This window comes from Nothoprocta perdicaria, unplaced genomic scaffold (assembly GCF_003342845.1).
Source record: "Nothoprocta perdicaria isolate Ctin4 unplaced genomic scaffold, notPer1 scaffold_125, whole genome shotgun sequence".
Classification (NCBI taxonomy): Eukaryota; Metazoa; Chordata; class Aves; order Tinamiformes; family Tinamidae; genus Nothoprocta; species Nothoprocta perdicaria.
The window spans coordinates 61,370-79,857 of NW_020454372.1; positions in this window are offsets into that span (position 1 = coordinate 61,370).

The window sequence follows — 18,488 nt, forward strand, 5'->3', positions numbered from 1 at the left end:
TGATTCTGTGATATTCATTATGTCACTTTAAAATGTGTTTTCTTCCTACTGATTTCCATTTTAAACACTATTTGCTGCCCGTTTATTGTATTGACTGCCTAGGTTTTCAGATGTAATGTTGTATGGGAAAAGTTATTTCCAAGTAGAAGAAAAAGCACATACAGCAGTAGTGGACCATTTTCAGGTTAGCATACTATGAAATGAAGTTGCATAAATTCTTGACTAGAAAATTATTAGTTGTAAATTCATGACCTCCAGTGGATAGAACATTAGCTTGGCACTCAGAATACAGAATTTCCTTTCCTGTTCTGTCAATGAGGCTTTTTGGATGACACTGAGAGCGTAATTTCATCTCTGTCGCTATTTACAGTCTATCAGAGAGACGAGTGATGGTCATGGCCTTCATAAAGTTAACACTGGAAATAACACTGGAATTGCATATCATTAGGAGATTAGACTCCCTGGAAGCACTGCATAGACACTGAAAGGAGAAAACTCTTCAAATAATATTTTGAAGAAGAGGAAATTMATTTTCTCAAGAAAGTGTTTATCTTGATGTCCAGAGGTTTCACCTGTAMATTTCATAAATCTTCATATATTAAGAGACTATATCTTTTGATACCTAGAAAAAAAAAAGATCAGATATTTAGAATATAAGCAGAAATTCATAATTACTCATTTCATTAAGAATTCTGCAAAAAGAAACACTACGTAGATACAGACCAGATTTCATCCTTTGTTCTCATTGACTGGAGATATAGAAAGATGCAGATACAGATTAGGCCAAGTTAAGGCTCTTCAAAACTCTCAGTTCTGCATTCCATAACTTTGGTGTATTTTCCTTTCAAATGTAAAAATATGTTTCTTTTTTTTTTTTCTCCCGATTTTCTACACAAAAGCTATTTAGAGTCAGATATTCCCAGCCAGTACKAGTGGTGCCCCCTTTTGTTTCAGTGAAGACTGTAGTGAGGGTTTAGTGAGAGAACACGGAGTACTTTTGCAACCGAGTGTTGTATAATGCCATCGTCTTAAGCTCTTATTATAAAAAGATTAACTGCCACTGAACCTTATATCAGGACTGGAACTCATTTATTATATATTATATTTAAGACGCTGAAGATAATTTTTATTGTATTATATTTTCTTTACCCCTTTTCATGCTTTTCTTTCTTACYTATGAATTTTTTCAAAGACTTAAAATATGAGATCATTAGGATACTAGGATATAGGATAAAATCTTAAATACTTGCATGGCTACATTACACAAAATCTGATCCCCCAAGAGTCTATTTTTTTTCTAATAGAAAACAAAGGTCTTCTTTTCTTATTTTCTAACAGAAAGACCAAGACTTGACAAATATGACTTAGAAAAGAAAGACATAGCTGCCTGCCTTCAAGATGAGGTAGAGAGACTCTGTGTGCAGAAGAAGTGGAAGGAGAAGATTTTGCTCTGAGCAGTCACTTTATGTTGAGCGTCTTAGCTGTTGTGAAGCACCGGAGATGGCCAAGCCTGGGTATCTAACTTCAGGAACCAAAATCTAAGCTACATGCAGAGAAAACATCAACCATCTATTAGACTAATTATTAGACGTTGGAATCCGAAACTGTATTTAAATTACTTCTCCAGCAGAGGGGAATCTTAGCTTCTTGTTGCTATTACAATGTTTCTTTGTCAGAGAAATCCAGTGATATTTAAGGTGAAGGGAATAAGCAGGATTGCACATTATTTCTCTCTAACTGGTCAAGATCCCTTGAGTCTAACTTTAGAAATTAAATACCRAAGTCTGAGTGTGCCGCCGTAGTCTTCTTTACAGAGAAAATCAGTGTCCTACCATGGGATGAGGTGCRTTTTCCACTGAAGATGTCAGTGGCACTCCATTTACTATAAAGGGAGCCTGAGGTCTTGGACATTTCACTGTTTAACACTTACCTTAGGCCAGGTAAATTCCTGGTGACCATCACTGCCAGCGTAACAGCAGGTTTAGGACCATAAGCCAGCAGCTAGGTACATTTTTGCTCATTTCTGMCCTTCAGTTGCTGTGGTGCTGCTCATCAGGACACAGTAACTGAATATGAGTGTAACAGCCATAAAGCTCTCAAACAATTGAAGAAGCAAAGAATATTTCCTTTCCTCTTACATTTTCTAGCATACAGTGTATTTGACAAATATACTTAGTCCCCTAATTAAAAAAAATTTTATTTGCAAGCTGTTCCTGTGTAAACTTGTTATCTGGCCTAAAGCTGCTGGGGTGGATGAGTGAAGGATCTGTTGCTGCTGTCCCAGAGCGTTGTTTATCCCCAAACCTGCTGGCCTCTGGTGGCTCTGTTTCTCTTAGATATTAAGAAGGAGACAAGTTTTATAGAAATAACCACGCTAAAGGGCGAGACAGCTCTGCAGGGTTCTCATGGTAGGAAAAGTCTGTCCACTACCTGTGCCATGCTGTGTCAAGCTTTAATAGTTTCCTTGTGAAATCTGATGGAGAGAGGTCCAAGGCCTACTGCTCTTCAAGCTTCCTTGAAAGCCGCAGCTCTGGTATAATCACTTGACTGTGGGGAGAGGAGCTTTAAGATATTCCTTTTAGCAAAATCCACAAAATCTGGCAAAATGTGCTTCAATCTATTCGAGAATAATTGCATTGCCCAGTTGCTGCTCACCAAAAAATAGGCCTTAAGGTCAGGGAAAAAATTAAGTGGTAGATCCTAAAAAAGAGAAACCAAACAATAAGTACTTCAGAAAAGTAGCCCAGATCTCATAAATCTCAATTCCTTTATTGTTCTGACAGCATTTTTTATACTTTCTAGGACTCAAGGTTATAAATCACTATGATTTTTATGTACATTCCCAGATTGTCACTCTGTAAAAACAGCCTAGTCCTTTAGCTCTTCTTTAGCTTATACATGCCCATGCTGGCTAAATGTCTAGACAAGGAGCATCTCCAAAGATTGACCCTCCACAACCTCTCCTCCTGCCTGTATCTTCAGGAAAAACAGAGATGTTGTTTCACCTTTGCCTTGTTCCTCTGTGTGTAGAAACTTCTGGGCGTACAGTATCAGCAGTGCAAGGACACAGATTTTGTCTGATAACAAGAGGAAAGCAGATCCTGCTTATCTGATGCATGTCTGCCCACAGTCTACCTGAGATGGATTTCAGGCGGTATATGATTATGCCAAGCGACATGTTGTTATGATGAACTAGAAAACTGAAAAATGTTATGAAACGTTAACCAACTGAAAATTCCAAGTAGACACTGAATATAAGTTACCATATATTGGAACCAATACATTGGGAACGTGAGTTTTATCTTTAGAAACTTAATTAGTAAACACCTGATCTAGATTTTGTTGTGATAACAAATAKTGCTTTCATGGGAAACATTGCAAAGAACAATTATACTCAGAGCTCCCTTATATGAGCAAGTGTACATTTTTCCAACAATTTTTGCTAGCATAAACACCATACAGTAGCAGTCTTAGGRTCATGATTTGGCATGATCACCTAATGTGTTAGCATAAAATATAATAATGCATGCATTAAGGGAAAAGAAAACCTTTTTCTTTAATGGAAGAAGATGGAAAGAGCTGTAGAACTTAAGCAGTACAATTATTGTTTTAGATAACAATGTTGGGGGATGTTATGAAATATTTGAGGGAAAAATGTCATTCCTAATGGTCATATACTTGTAAATACAGAATTGTAGACCAAATAGACTTTTTTTTTTATCTACTGTAAGCAGAATAGCAAGACAACAGTATTTTACATAAAATGAACAATAAGCTTTCAGTAGATGACATTCACTTAGCTTGTCAAGCTCATCATTTTTTACAGTCATAGCTGGAATTGCATTTGCCAAACTGCTCACATGAAATAGGATTTTTTTTCTGGTAGATTCCTTACTTTTCCAAGTGTAATTCATCTTCTTGTAAAAGCCCCGATATTAATCTTTAGCCTCTGTTAAGATGACTAGGTCTTCTAGTTTTCAATTTAAGGTTCTTTTTCTTAATGCTYTCTGTAGTGATGTCCATTTGACCCCTTTCCATTTCTTGTCTCATTTGCTCTGTGCCACATGATCACTGTTGTACATGGTCAAAGGGCTCTGTTCGGAGGTGACTTACACACTGCCTACTGCCAAATGTAATGTAGGTTGCACTAAAAATCAATGTGAATCTGCTTTGTAACTCACACGGCACCATTATTTTGTGCACTAAGTTATTAATTGTACCACGGGGCAGACTTTTGGCACCAGGAGCATTCAAGTAATTGTAGAAGTGGAGATAGAATGAACAACAGCCTTGAGCCTGCCCAGATCAGGTGCTGAAATCCTTCTTGTTGCTGTTACATGAAATSCTACATGTAGATGAGAAATGTTCATCAGAAGAACAAGGAGAACCTGCCTTTCTATTAACAGCAYTGAACTATGTTTTATTATAGGCTTAAAAACAAAGAGCAAGGAGTTTTTCCATGGGATATGCTATGAAAGACCAACCTTGAAGCCCAAGCAAAGAAAATGTCCACAAAGTGTTCCACAAAGAAGTTGTCACTCTCAAAGCTTCCTGTGAGTTGCATGGATAGCAGTGGAGAGKTGACGCTCAAGGAGAAGGTGGCAACTTTGTTGTTCATGTAAAGAAGGGGGGGATAGGGAGGCCTTAGGTGTGAATAAGACAAGAGCATCTCTGGCACCCAGAGCACTACGTTCACATATTTTTTTTCCTTTTAAACAGAGACAGAACTGCTCTTCTTGGATTAAAAAGATTGTATGTTCAAAGCCTAATTGTCATGTAAGAGTGATGAATGCTGAAGATAAATCTGTGCCCTGAAATTTCAGGACTATTTGGATGGGCACATCTGGTCTCTGAAACTGTGAGTCAATTTGATGGTTCTGTAGTTCTCTACAGGTTGTGAGGAAAGTTGTACAAAGTCTTGAAAAATGTCCTTATGTTGGACTGCCCTCTTGGCTAGCTGTGGCGTAGCAGGGTTACCATCACTCCACAGAATCCCAGAGAAGAGAAACGCTGGTTCCTAGAGCACAGTGCAAACTGTTAGTAGCTGCTGCCTTTTCATTATCAACCTCTGCGCTGCTGCATTATTGACTAATGCTGCTGAAAGCAATTCCTGCTGGGCCTTTGCATTCTTACTGAAAACCACTTAGCATATCAGCCACATCTAATTGAATAGGGAAAGGAGTGAGTGAAATGTCATTCGTAAGGACTCCTCATAGTCATTGGCAAACGTATGTGTGTCACTGAATGTTGAAATTGTCCTGAAGGCATGAAATTTCCAAATGCTGCTGCTGCTATTAACGGTCCTCTGGACTTTCATACTTCCCTCATTGTAGAGAGAAGTGTTCTGTACATCTTCACTGAGCATTACAATACCCAGAATGAATAGTAAATATTATTTTAATTGTTTACTACGTCTGTAAGTTGAATCACATAGATGTTCACTGGAATAGCAGAATTCCTTTTGAAGTCAATGGTGGAGCTATAAATAGAAGTTAACTAATTTTTGACTATTAGTATGATAATGACAGCAAAAGGCATCAGTCAAGATTAGTGCTTCATTATGCTGAAATGCTTCATTATGCTGTACCTGCATATAGTGAAAAAAAGAAAAAGTCTTGGCTTCAAGGAATTTACACAGCGAATAGACAAGACAAACTGCAGAAGGAAGGAGTATTAATATCTCCAATTTACAGTCAGGAAGCAAGGGAACGAGATTTGCCTAGGGCTGCTCTGCACCACCAGTAGAAACTGAACTCAGATTTCTGAACTATATTTGAGGCAATGTCTAACAGTTCATTTTACAGTGTACTTTTGATCTTTAGGGAAGGTTCCCTTGGTTCCTCTTTGATGTGTCATTTGATATTAGGAATGCACGGGCATTTCCCACATTGCCTTTTCTCTTCCCATTTCCAGAGACACCAAGTCCTTTACTAATTGCATTTATTCTCTGTTGACCTTGGAAGAAGACATTCCAGAGAGGGGTGCAGACCTCAGTGCACCAGACAGGAGGTAAAGCCCTACCTGACCTGCTCGAGTATCTTTAAATTCAGAAAAGGAAAAAAAAAAAAAAAAAAAAGTAGAGAGTTAAATGCACCTGGAAGAAGATCATTAGAACAGAAATAATATTTATTGCCATTCCTGACAGCACGGACACGACATATTGGCGTGTTTATATAGCTTCCAAAAAGTGGTCTGTCTTCTGTCAGATAACTGATGAGGCAGGTGCCAAAGTTAGCTGTCTCCCAGGCAAAACAGGCCACTACATTTTGAAGAACAACATCAAGATAAGACAGTCGTTGTGCAAGGCTCTGCTGCCCTGAAGCTAATGTGCACAATCTGTTTTTGCAAGTACCTTCGTATTTTTTGCTTTATTATGAACATATACAGCACGTAAGTGTTTTTAGTATTGGCTGACTCTGGTATTTTGTAGTCACGATTGTGGTATTTAAACAGGAGGTGATCTGTTCAGCACATGGAAAAGGGGCTGTGGAATAGAGGAAATAGAAAAAAAAGTGTTGCTATTTTTTGGCAAGAGGGTGTTATGATTATTTTGCAAAGAATATACCCTATGTTCATTATATCCATGTACAAACCCAGGCTGATTTAAATCTGATTTCTAATCTGTGCTTAGGGAACATTACTATTGTGTTAGAAATGCAAGTATGTTATTAAAATTAGCTTGGAAAACTCACATATATATATATATATAAATATATAATCTTTATCTTTTGTAGCTACTCTATAATATTGCTTCGCAATCTGAGTCGAAAAGCTGTGATTATTTAGACAAAACAAACAATATCACTTGAACAGCAGCTACTTTGAATAACTGAAACCTCTTTATGAAACTTCATCATATTGTTAATACCTAAATGCACTTAGTAGGATAAAACAGTACATTGCCATTGATTAAGAAAATTTCTTTGAAAGAATTTGCCTTGTAGTGACTTCTGAAATGCATTTCAAGAATCTCTGAAAATCTTGAAGTATAGGGGAAGCAATGACAATATTGGAGAGGATTTTATTATGAAAATGTAATGGTGAAGGCTACATAGTTATCTCCAGCTACCAAATGAAGCGAAGATGGTAACTTATGCCAAGTCTCTGCTATCGAACATATTTAGATACTCACTTGAATGTAGCTTTTTTTTCCTTTTTTTTTCCCTGAACTCATGCAGAGATAAATTATTTTTACAGGAGATGCTGTGACCAGGATGTATGTATCTGGCTGCAAGTTGTTTCGAGTTAGAAAGAACTTCTGAAACATGCATCAACCTCAAGGCTAAAATCTTTCCAAAAAAAATAGCTCAGCTTTAGGATCATTCATCTTGCCGCCATGTGTGTATGTATTGAAACACACAATGCCAAGTATAATGCCAGGTTTTCTGAAGCAGGCCCATTTTTTGCTTCAAAGCATTGTTGGGCTGGAGTGCTGATTAATCAGTAATGCTCCAGCTGAACAAAGCCTCCGTTTCGCAGGGTGCAATTGCTGCTCTGGGCTTAGGTGTCCAGCAAGGGGCCTTTGTGCAGTGCAGCCATTCCAAAGGCAAATGCTTGGGCACAGAAAGAAAACGAGAATAAAAGAAGCTGACTCCAAGGTTATGTCAGCTAACACTCTTAAAAATAGATTTAGAACAATGCATTTAGGGAGTAGGCAGGTAACAACCCAGGTGTATTGCTTCCTGTTGTGTGTTTTTTTCCCTCTTACAGGCCTTTACCTTTATTTTTTTTTTTTGTACATTGTTCCTGAGGAATGTTAAGCAATCTATCACACTGTGTCATATGGAAGCCCATGCTCTAAGGGCCCTGGAATGGGGGATCCACAGCTGAGAGGATGGCTGCAACATCCTGGATAGCAGATCTGGTGCTATACTGACAGAGGAATCTGTAAGAGATGGGGGCTTCTGCTTCCCAATGAATTTTCTCTGACTCTAGGGCCTTCTGTGCTACATAGAGACAAGATATTTTCCACTATGTGGTCACCAGCATTTCTGTTGGAGTTGCAATGCTCCCCAAATTCAGAACTCAAGAGGGATAAGAGCTGCTGTCTTACACAGATACTGAAGATACAGAATAGCAGGGATGAGCAGCAGTTTGCCTATTTGGGAAGCAAAATTTCCAGCACCATTACCAAGGCAGGTGAAAGCACTCTATAAAGACATAGCTGCCTGAATTTCACCTTTGCTACACCACACAGCAAAGCCTGAGCTGGCTGCAAGTGCAGATGGAGGAGAGAATTTGCCATGGTTACAGCAAGAGGGGCGAGCAGGGGGATGTGAGCAAGTGTGTGACCACATCAGGCTGGATGTGCCAGCAAGGAGCTGAAGTGGCTGGGGAGCCTGGGACAGGGTGTCTGGCAGGGAAACAACTGTAGGAGTTGGCTACTGGAAGGATGAGTAGCTGAATCTTTGCGTTTTTCTTGGCAGTTTACAGCTCTGGGTATGCTGATTCTACAAAATCAGAGTGCTTCAGTGTAGCTCTCCTCTTTTCTCGGCCTCTACAGAGACATCTTTCTGCACTCTGTATTTATATAGAAATGCTGCTATATAAATAGATCTGTATGTATTTATAATGAAGGTGTGGAGAGTGTGATGCAGAGATTGCATATGGTGTGCAAGTAAATAGAGAATTTCAGTCTGCCTGATTTGCAGCCATTTGCACTCATTTTAGGCAAACAAAAGGGAGTGGAAAAACAGAACCTTTGTGTCTGGGTACTCAGCACCCCATCCGTATTTCTTGATAGCTGTAGAAAAGTGTCCACAGAAAAGAAAAAAAAGTTTGGTCAGTTTTCTAAGATTTTTCAGACTATTCAAATACGTTTTATTTGGTCAAGTTTTCATGCAAAGAAAATTTAGAGCAGTGTATTAACGTGCCTATGGTAAACTATGAGAGTTACAGCCCTTTATATATGATTGAACTGCAATCTTTCTTCTTTCTATTTGTGAAACTCTGCAGGTAAAGATACCACAGTATTTCAGGAAAGAACAGGTAGTTTAAAAAAACCTTCTGGCAAACATTTCGCATCTCACCCAAACAGGCTCTGAAAATTCATTTTTTCTGAGTTGCTATGTTACTGTACACGTAATCATGTTCTCATCCATCACTGTACAGTGCTTTAACCCTTGAGCGGGGCATCTTGTTAAGTAGACATTTGCAAACCATACCTTTTCCCTAAAACTGACCTCCTCCCTGTGTATAGTTCAGTTCCTGCAGTTTTTCATTCAGTAGACCTGCGGACTGAGGCTACTGTCTATAATCCATGGGATTTGGAAAACAGGCATATGAATTGTAACCACGCAGCCTGCCTGAGAAGAGGAAATGCTGCCTGATTTTTTATCATGCTGCTGAAGAAAAGCTGCTTTATAAAGAATTGTATGAAATCTGCACTGACTGTTGACATATCTAGCAAATAATAGCAGCCTGTCAGAGTACGCTCGAAGATTGCTGTGGGGATCTGTCACACCAAACCTCATCACTTCAGCACGATTAATTACTGCCACATCCAATGTCAAACAAGAGGCACTAGCGCATGGATGTGTTTGTGTAAGGGGTGGCCAGTACATAGACATATAGACATGTTTCCACGTATGGGGAGGCTTCAGGGTGAGGTTTGAACAACCCCTTACTAGGAGAGAACATTAGTCCACTAATAGTGGACTAATGATTTCTGAATGTGTAGTTGAGCTTGGGGCCCTCATTGCCAGGTGCTGCATCCAGTCCAGAGAGTGATTCCTGAGAGGGATTCCTGGAGCTGCCCCTGGTAAGGGCACAAGCTTTCACCCCAGTGGGTGAAAGCAGGGAAGAGTTTGGGCAGGTGAGTATTGATCTTGCCTCCTGAGTAAATCAAGAAGCAATAATTTTCTTGGGGATAGGAGGAAGACAAGATGAAAGAGGCCAGAGAGGGGAGGATAATTCCAAGCTGAATGTTAAAGGATGCTGCCTTGGCTGGCTGAGGTCACTTGTGGACTTCCTTCCACAGGAGATGACAGACTTGTGTAAAGATGGAGCCGTCGTGGTTTAGCAGCTGGTTTGACAGCTTTATAGAATATAGGAATCCTTCTGAAGGTGATCTAAACATAGGTAGGTAAGAGCATAGCTGTCTTTTTTTTTTTTTTTTTTTTTCTTTTGTCATTTTACTAGCCTTTCTTTCAGTTCAGAAACTTTTAAGAGAGAAATACAGTGCCTTAGGTGTCATTGCTGGCCAGCAGATGGGTCCTGGCAGATGGTGGTACAGATCTTGGGAGTTGTGGGAAATTGGTAAGATAATTGGACTCTGAAGGAATCTGAGGTTCCCACTGCAGCATACACAGACATCATGTGCAGTTATTTCAGTGCACAGAAACTGTTTGGAAAACAACTGATTAAAGCTAAAACTTGATTTATGCTGCTGTGATTGTTTGAATGCTAAGCAACACCTACCAAGAAGCAAACTCTGTGTTGGCGGAGCTCTTCTCTGCTTTCAGACACTTCCAATAGAATTTTATTAAAAATGAGTATTCACATCTTTGATAGCAAGGGTAGCACACAGCACCTTTCCACAGCAGATTTCCATGAAGCACTTCAGGAGCATTTTGATGACAAATGCTATTGCTACCACAGGTACAAAGCTACTCTGTACTGTACCATGGGGAAAAGCCTTAGCAGAAGAACAGCATCTCATGAACTTGTCCCGTCAGGTGTATGTTGACTACCTTGTCACCTAGCAGACATAGCTATAGATTCTGATCCTTATAATGGGTAAATTGGTAAATCCGTGCTCTGCAGTGGAGTTGTATTGCTGCAGTGTAAATCAGGCTATAGGCACAATTCCTAAGGGTTGTTCTTCAGGGTTGAAAGGCAGTTTGAGATTCAATTTCTATAGATGAAACAATTCCTTAAAACAATGGCCTTTCTCAGATTCCATGCATCTTTCAATATCAATAATAAGCTTGATATGTAAGTCTCATTTTTATTATTTTAATCCTTATATTTTAGTTTTGCCTTATTTATAAGATTGATTTAATTCATGTAACCACTGTGTAGGAATGTTTTACAGGCACCTTAATTCCTTATCCAGCATTACATATATGCCTGAGAAAAACAGAAGTAGATGGCATGATATTAATTTATGCTTTATAGAAAAATATCAAAGTCACATAACCTTATGTCTAATAATTTCACTTAATTATACAGTTCTACATTTGCATCTTCAAAGTCATCTACAAACAATAACTAATTAATTCTCACTGCGGCTCTTTGAAATAGGTGCATAATTAATCGAGCCTAACCAATTCCTTGCCAAAAGCAATGACTTGAATCAGTATTTAAGACGGGATTAGAGCTCAGATATTTTCCAGCCATACTCTGCTGCCAGTTCACTAAACTAGCAGTTCCCAGATGTCCTTAGATTGTGCTCACATCTACTTCTTTGCTATAATGATTTTGGATGACATATGTCTTGGCCTGCACCAGAACTTCATTCTGTATCTTCCACCTCTGCAAAATGATTCCTATCCCCACTTTCYCTCAAAAATTCCTTTACTCCAGTCACTCTAGGCATATTACATCTGTAGCTGACAAAAAGGTGGATGTTGTCCTAAAACATGCAGTCTGTTTCTACCACAAATTGACTGTGTTTGACTATGAAGAATTACATGAGGTGCAGAATGGTGGATGAATGATCAGAATGGTCTTGCTTGACTTTAGATCACTGAATGTGTACCGAGTAAGAAGTCCCTATTCAGAATGATTCAGGAGGGTAAAATCCAGAGCTCTGAAAAATAAGAATTATACATTCATCAAATGGAGGATGGCTCWGTATAGACATATGGCAAATTCATTTTTTTCAGACTGTTGATAATCTCAAAGAACATGTAGTAACAGAACAAGAGAGCTTGGTGGTGGAGGTTCCTCCGCCACCCACACCGAGTGGTATTTTGGGGCAAGTAAATATGAGTCAATAGTATTAACATATCCCTTTCAAACTGAGTAATTTCTATTATAACCCAAGGTGACTACTGTCAAAGGGGATATGCAAAGACATTAACATTCTTTTGTTTTAAAATAATTATATACTCTAAAGAGGTGCAAAAGAAATCMCAGTTCTTAAGGACTCTCATGGAACAAGTAATTTTTAGTGGAAATATAAATGTCTGTCAGTTACATAACATACATTAATTATTAAATGACAGGCACCTGAGGTTCACCCAAGCTAGGCGGCAAACCTTTCATGTATGATGTTGCCTGRTGATTAAATCCTGCCACTTGACAATTGAATTAAAATATTCCTTTCACAGCCACAGCGAAGATGCCTGTTCTGATACTTTCTTTTACACTTACGTGACTCTACAAATGTTAAGCATATGTAGAATCAGTGTAGCAATGAAGATTTGCTGCATAAATCYTGGAGGAAATTTTCTTCTAGTCTAGGAATCTGTGTTTCACCYTCAGCTATTCGGAGTGCTAAGGTAGCTGGTGAACAAGTGGTGAGAGCCTGGCCCCGCTGGAATGTCAGCAGGTACCTCCCCCTTAGTGAATGGCAACCTGTTAACGTGCTGATTTCTGAGGTGTATTCAGCATTCTTTGTTTCTCTCAAGTAGACAGGAAAAATGAGATGCCCTCTTTCCACTTTGCAAATTTAGCAGGCAGTTTACCGCATTTAATGAACTGTTATAACACAGGCACATGAACACTTCCCACCTTTTCTGCACATATCTGGCACATGGAAGTCACTTGTCCTATATTTCCATGCTATATAGTACCTTCCTCTGCTTATAGAAATATGGCCCGCAAAATTGAAACAGAGTTTCCAAAAGGCTTTAATCTGCCAAAGGCTAAATATCTCTCCTCCTCCTCCCAGCCTTGGAATTGAGTCTTTTCAACTTTAAACAAAGTCAAAGAAGTCAAAATCTAGATGCTAAATAAAATAGTCTACTGTCCTTTCTGTCCTAAGCATGTCTTTTTTTTTTTTTTTTCTCTTTTTTGTAGGCTTTCACCTTTAATTCAAACTTCAGGGAGAAATCTGGTTTCCCATAAACTGAGGAAGTAGCTGCTTCTCTTCTAACCAAGGACAGCTTCAAATTTTGTCTTTTAGACTCTACTTTGAGTCTCATGTGACCCATTGAGTTTACCAGGCTCATATTGGAAACACAGGATCAGTACAAGTAAAAGCAAATGAGTAAATCACTTTCATTGAAATTCTGCTCATTGCAAACCTTTTCCAAGATATGTCCATCACAAAAAGTACCCCCTGAAGTCAATTCTGCATAAATATAGTTTTTGGAAGATCTCTTTTCTTGCATCTCTGAGACAGAAYGAGTGGGAGGGGGAAGAAGGCAAGTGATGCAATGCATGCCCATCACAATCTCCCATGTTAAGCTCAGTAGTCCTCTACCATTTTCCCTCATCTTTGCATTTCTGTAATTATGTCCACATTTATTCCTTCAAGAATATTTCTTATGACACACAATCATAGAATGCTTAAGGTTGGAAGGGACCTCTAGAGGTCATCTAATTGAACCCCCCTGCACACGCAGGGTCACCTAGAACATGTGGCACAGGGCTGCATCCAAGCAGGTTTGAAAGATCTCCAGAGAAGGAGACTCCACAACCTCTCTTGGCAACCTGTTCCAGGGCTCTGTCACCCTCACTGTCAAGAAATTTTGCCTCAAGTTCCCATGGAAATTTGGTGCTTTAGTTTGTGGCCATTTCCTCTAGTCCTGTCAGTGTCCACCACTGAAAAGAGGCCACCCCCTCCTCCTCACTGCCTCCCTTGAGGTATTTATAGACACTGATCAGATCCTCCCCCTCAGCCTTCTCTTCTCCAGGCTGAACAGGTCCAGCTCCCTCAGCCTTTGCTCACAGGGCAGATGTTCCAGGCCCCTGATCATCCTTGTAGCCCTGTGCTGGACTCTCTCCAGCAGCTCCACATCCCTCTTGTACCGGGGAGCCCAGAACTGGACACAGTACTCCAGATGTGGCCTCGCTGGGGTTCTGTATAGGGGGACGATCACCTCTCTTGACCTGCTGGAGACACTCTTCTTAATGCACCCCAGGATCCCATTGGCCTTCTTGGCCACCAGGGCACACTGCTCCCTCATGGTCATCTTGTCATCCACCATGACGTTCAGGTCCCGCTCTCTAGACCTGCTCTCCATAAGGTCAGTCTCCAGCCTGTACTGGTGTCTGGGGTTGTTTCTCCCCAAGTGCAGGACCTTGAACTTGCCCTTCGTGAGGTTTCTCACTGCCTGCTTGTCCAGGTCTCTCTGGATGGCAGCACAGCCCTTTGGGGTATCAGCTACTCCTCCCAGTTTGGTATTATCAACAAATTTGCCGGGGAGGCACTCTGTCCCTTCATCCAGGTCACTGATGAATAAATTGAACAGGACTGGATCAACACAAGCTGCAGAATAGCTTGCTATCTCCTAGCATAATTTGTCCTAGCGCCTCATAGGTTATATCAAACTATGGGCAAAGAATACTTGACTTTGATCAAGTCAATTGTCATAGAGCTAAGAGTAAAATGCTTATGATTGGGGCTCTTTATCTTCATTTATCTATTTCCAGCTTCATATCATTGCTGGAGTGATATTTGGATAGGGCTTTGAAAATGTTCTGACTACTCATCCACTACTTGRAAACTAAATGGTGAACCGAACCCATTCATAGTTAATCTGGTACCCTAAGGAATTGTTTATATATATATGAGTGTGTGTGTGTGTATGTATATACATGTAAACATGCACACACATATAGAAGCTGCATAAACTGACATTGCTTCTAAAAAAATGTACTTCAGGCAAATTTTAAAAAACATTTTAAGAAATGGCTCAATTTAAAATGCTGGACTTGCAACATTATGGTTGCATACTTAAATAAAAGTTACTTAGCTATCTTGAGCTCATGTAAAAATGGAAACATCCTAGATCACTAGACTGTTTTAAAATGTGTATTTTTATTTTAGTTCTGTAAGCAAAGACTTTAATCTTATATTCCAAAATGAACACCTGTGTTAGGTAGACRATAGAAAGTTCATTGGAATTTATTAGAGTATTTTCTCTTTGATCAAATATTATATCAAATCTTTTATTTCTTGTTTTATTTCCTGAGTCAAGGACTGAAGTGCAGTGCTTAAGTTTCCCATTCAGTAAATCATCTATCAGTTTAATAGCTTGGCTGATGCTTTGATTAAATCTTTTTTATTTCCCATCTTCTGAAGTAAAATAATTTATTAAACTATAGGGTCAAACTAACCAAAATAACTGCTTATTTCTCCATTAAATGAAGATTTTGCTGTCCAGTATACATTGCACGTAAATCCATCTCTATCATTGATGGGAATTTTCTGAATATGGTTAGGGCAGAAAAGGTGTCTTAGTACCAGAATTTTACGTATTTAGGTTCATACRGTCTCTTCATGATAATCATAGAATCACAGAATGGTTGAGGTTGGAAGGGACCTCTAGAGATCATCTAGTCCTACCCCTTGCTCAAGCAGATTTGCTCTGAAAAACGACTGAGAGACTTTCTTATTTCACCAGGCTTTTATAGACTTTAGGGGAAATTAAAGCACTGACCAATGTATTGAGAGTTTTTTTTGTTTTGCTTTGTTCACTATCTTTAGAGCTACTGCTTGGTAAAACTATCATCTGATTAAGATACTTTATGAGAAGTCTTGTCTTGCTCAGTTGCACAGAATATAGCCAACAGAACCATGTCTTCCAAACGTTAAGTCCGAGAGCCAAAATTATTTGATCCAAGTAACCCTCAGAATAACCTATGTCAACAGACTGTAAATGGAGGTGAAGAAGACTGTGTTACAGTTAAAATTTGAACAGTTAGAACATTTCTCTGAAATTTAGGTTTCTTTTTATATAAAAAGCAAATACCATTCTACATTCAGAGAAAGATAATATGAATTTTAGTATACATGTCCATGCTGACATCAGTGGAGTCACTAAGAAGGAAGTGAGCAGTCAGCTCAGCTCAGGTAAATTATGATCAGACAGAGAAGACCTGGAGATGAGCCKGAATGAAGACATCAGTACATTCCAAAGCTGCTTTGCACTTACATATTTTGAAGGTTATGATTTCTTAGCCAGACCATCTCCAAAGCAGAATGAGCCAAAATATGTGTTTTAAWTTTGTCTTACTTCTAGAATGAGATTCTGTGGCTTAGGATCATCTCTGGTAATGGTTTTTTTTTACTTTCTTGTGCATGATYAAAGAAGGCATAGCTCAGCAAAATCCCCAGTGAAATGATAAATGTCCTTACTGGCACAGAACTTAACACTCATGCCCTCAAAGCAAAAGAATGCTTGCCAGAGTCAAGAATGATTGAACATCAGCTAAGGACTTTAGGCTTAGGCTCAGTGGAAAATTTAGATAGCAATATTTATCATTGTTTAGTAACTGCTCCAGAATGAAGTAGAACCTCTTCTGCAACATTACAAAGAAAAATCTTGAAAATCGCTGAGTCGATGTCAATAASGAAATTGCATCCCAAATTGCCTCCTGAACATAATTGACCACAAATTACAAAAGTGAGTTTTGATTTTGAGAAATTAGGCAATTCTACGAGAATCTCTAGGATACATAAAAGTCTTGGGTGACCTGCCCAGAGATCCTGTGCAGCACTGCTGTAGTGCTCTCTCCTTGTTTCTGCCCAAAATCTTGAGCGTATTTCTCAGTTGACTCCTTTGCAAAGGAATCTGATTGAAGTCCTAGCTTGCCGGGAAGCTCCTCTTTCTTGTGATGCRGATATGACTTGTGCCACATTCTGATAAACTGCACAGGGGAGTTGATGGTGCTGGAAACACACCACTTGTGCTGACTTGTTTTTCAGCTAGGTAGACTCTCCAGACTTCCCATGATGGTGCTAGTTCAGTGGGAAATCAGACAGAAACATGGGTAAGATTAGGGAAATATATTTAACCTTTAAATTGCTTTATAGCTAAATGGGACTACCCTGTTTTCAATAGCTTTCCTGCCAGTACCAATGAAGAGCAACTTGTATTTCTCTTGACTTGCTCCCAGCCTCACCCTTTTGTTTTGACCCACAGCACAGTGCAAGTAGATACCAAAATATTTTGCAAGGTAAGAAGCATTTGGTGCACACGAAAGCTCTTTACAAAACAGAAGAGGTCAGTGCCGTGGCTCTTTATGCTGCAAGCAGATCCAGCATGACCTGCCTGGCAGTGCTTTGGCAGATACCTGGCTTTCTTCCCTGCGGGAGCACGAGACTGACATGTGTAATCTTGACTCCACTGAAAATTTTGAARCTCCACATCCTCTCTCTGCATCTTGTGAACAAGCCAAAGGGACATCTGTGGAAAATCACAGGCATAAATTGCCACAGTCATGATGTTTATTTAACCTTTGCACCCAGTCTCTGTAAAACTGAGTGATATTCCATGAAAAAACAAGTCCCCTATATGAGGAAAATTGATTTACATATCATTACATACCAGTTATTAAGGACACTGGAATGCTGGAGAAAGAGTAGGAAAAAAAAACAGGGCATACATTGCAAAAAAAATAAGAGAAGAGAAGAGAAGGGAAGGGAAGGGAAGGGAAGGGAAGGGAAGGGAAGGGAAGGGAAGGNAAGGGAAGGGAAGGGAAGGGAAGGGAAGGGAAGGGAAGGCAAAGGGAATTGCTTGACCTTCAATTGAAAACCTTCCTGTGAAATTTTCAGAGCTTTCATATAGCTTTCATAGTATCTTATGTATTCTGCTAGGGGAAGATGTTAGAATAGTTGGGCATTTATCTATTTTTTTTCACCAGGTGTAATATAATGCAATTTATATTTTTTCTTGAATTTAAAATATTCCTTTCCATGTGTTTTTCATTCGATGGTGGCTCTACAGAATACCGCTAGAGGGCAACATGACAGCTGTGAGCAGCTCCAGGGCTTCCATCCTGGAGACGTCCACGACACCTTACTGACTCTCGTGCTGATCCAAACCTAAAAACCGCCGCTATCTTCCACAAATACACAAAYGTCTTTAAGAAAGGAAAAATAAATGTAAGCAAATATGCTAGAGATAACTCATAAATGTGAGTGTGATTAATAAAAATTATATATATTACCAATTTTATAAAGCAATAAGAGACATGCATCGCATCACGTGGCCTTCTGAAATCCTGGCCTTCTCTATAAACAGCTAGTCTTACCAACTGCCTCTCTCTACACACTTATACATGTACAATACGTATATACATGTATATATCCCTGCCTACCCCTATACACTCATATGCAAATTTTAGCTCCACATTGGTAACAYATATGGAGTGCTGAGCAAATGTAGAAGAGTTCAGTTTGATTCCTGATACTGTTTTATTGGTCATTAGGGATTCAGAGAATGGCTTACAAAAGGCCTAATGTGGTTCTATAGCCAGAAGCATTGAGCTTGTCAGATACCAGAAGCGGAGCTACATTTATCTGGGCAGGGTTTTAATGTGAGGTCTCCATGGGTAAAAAGAGTCTTGGGTGCATGTGTTTTGTGATCTGA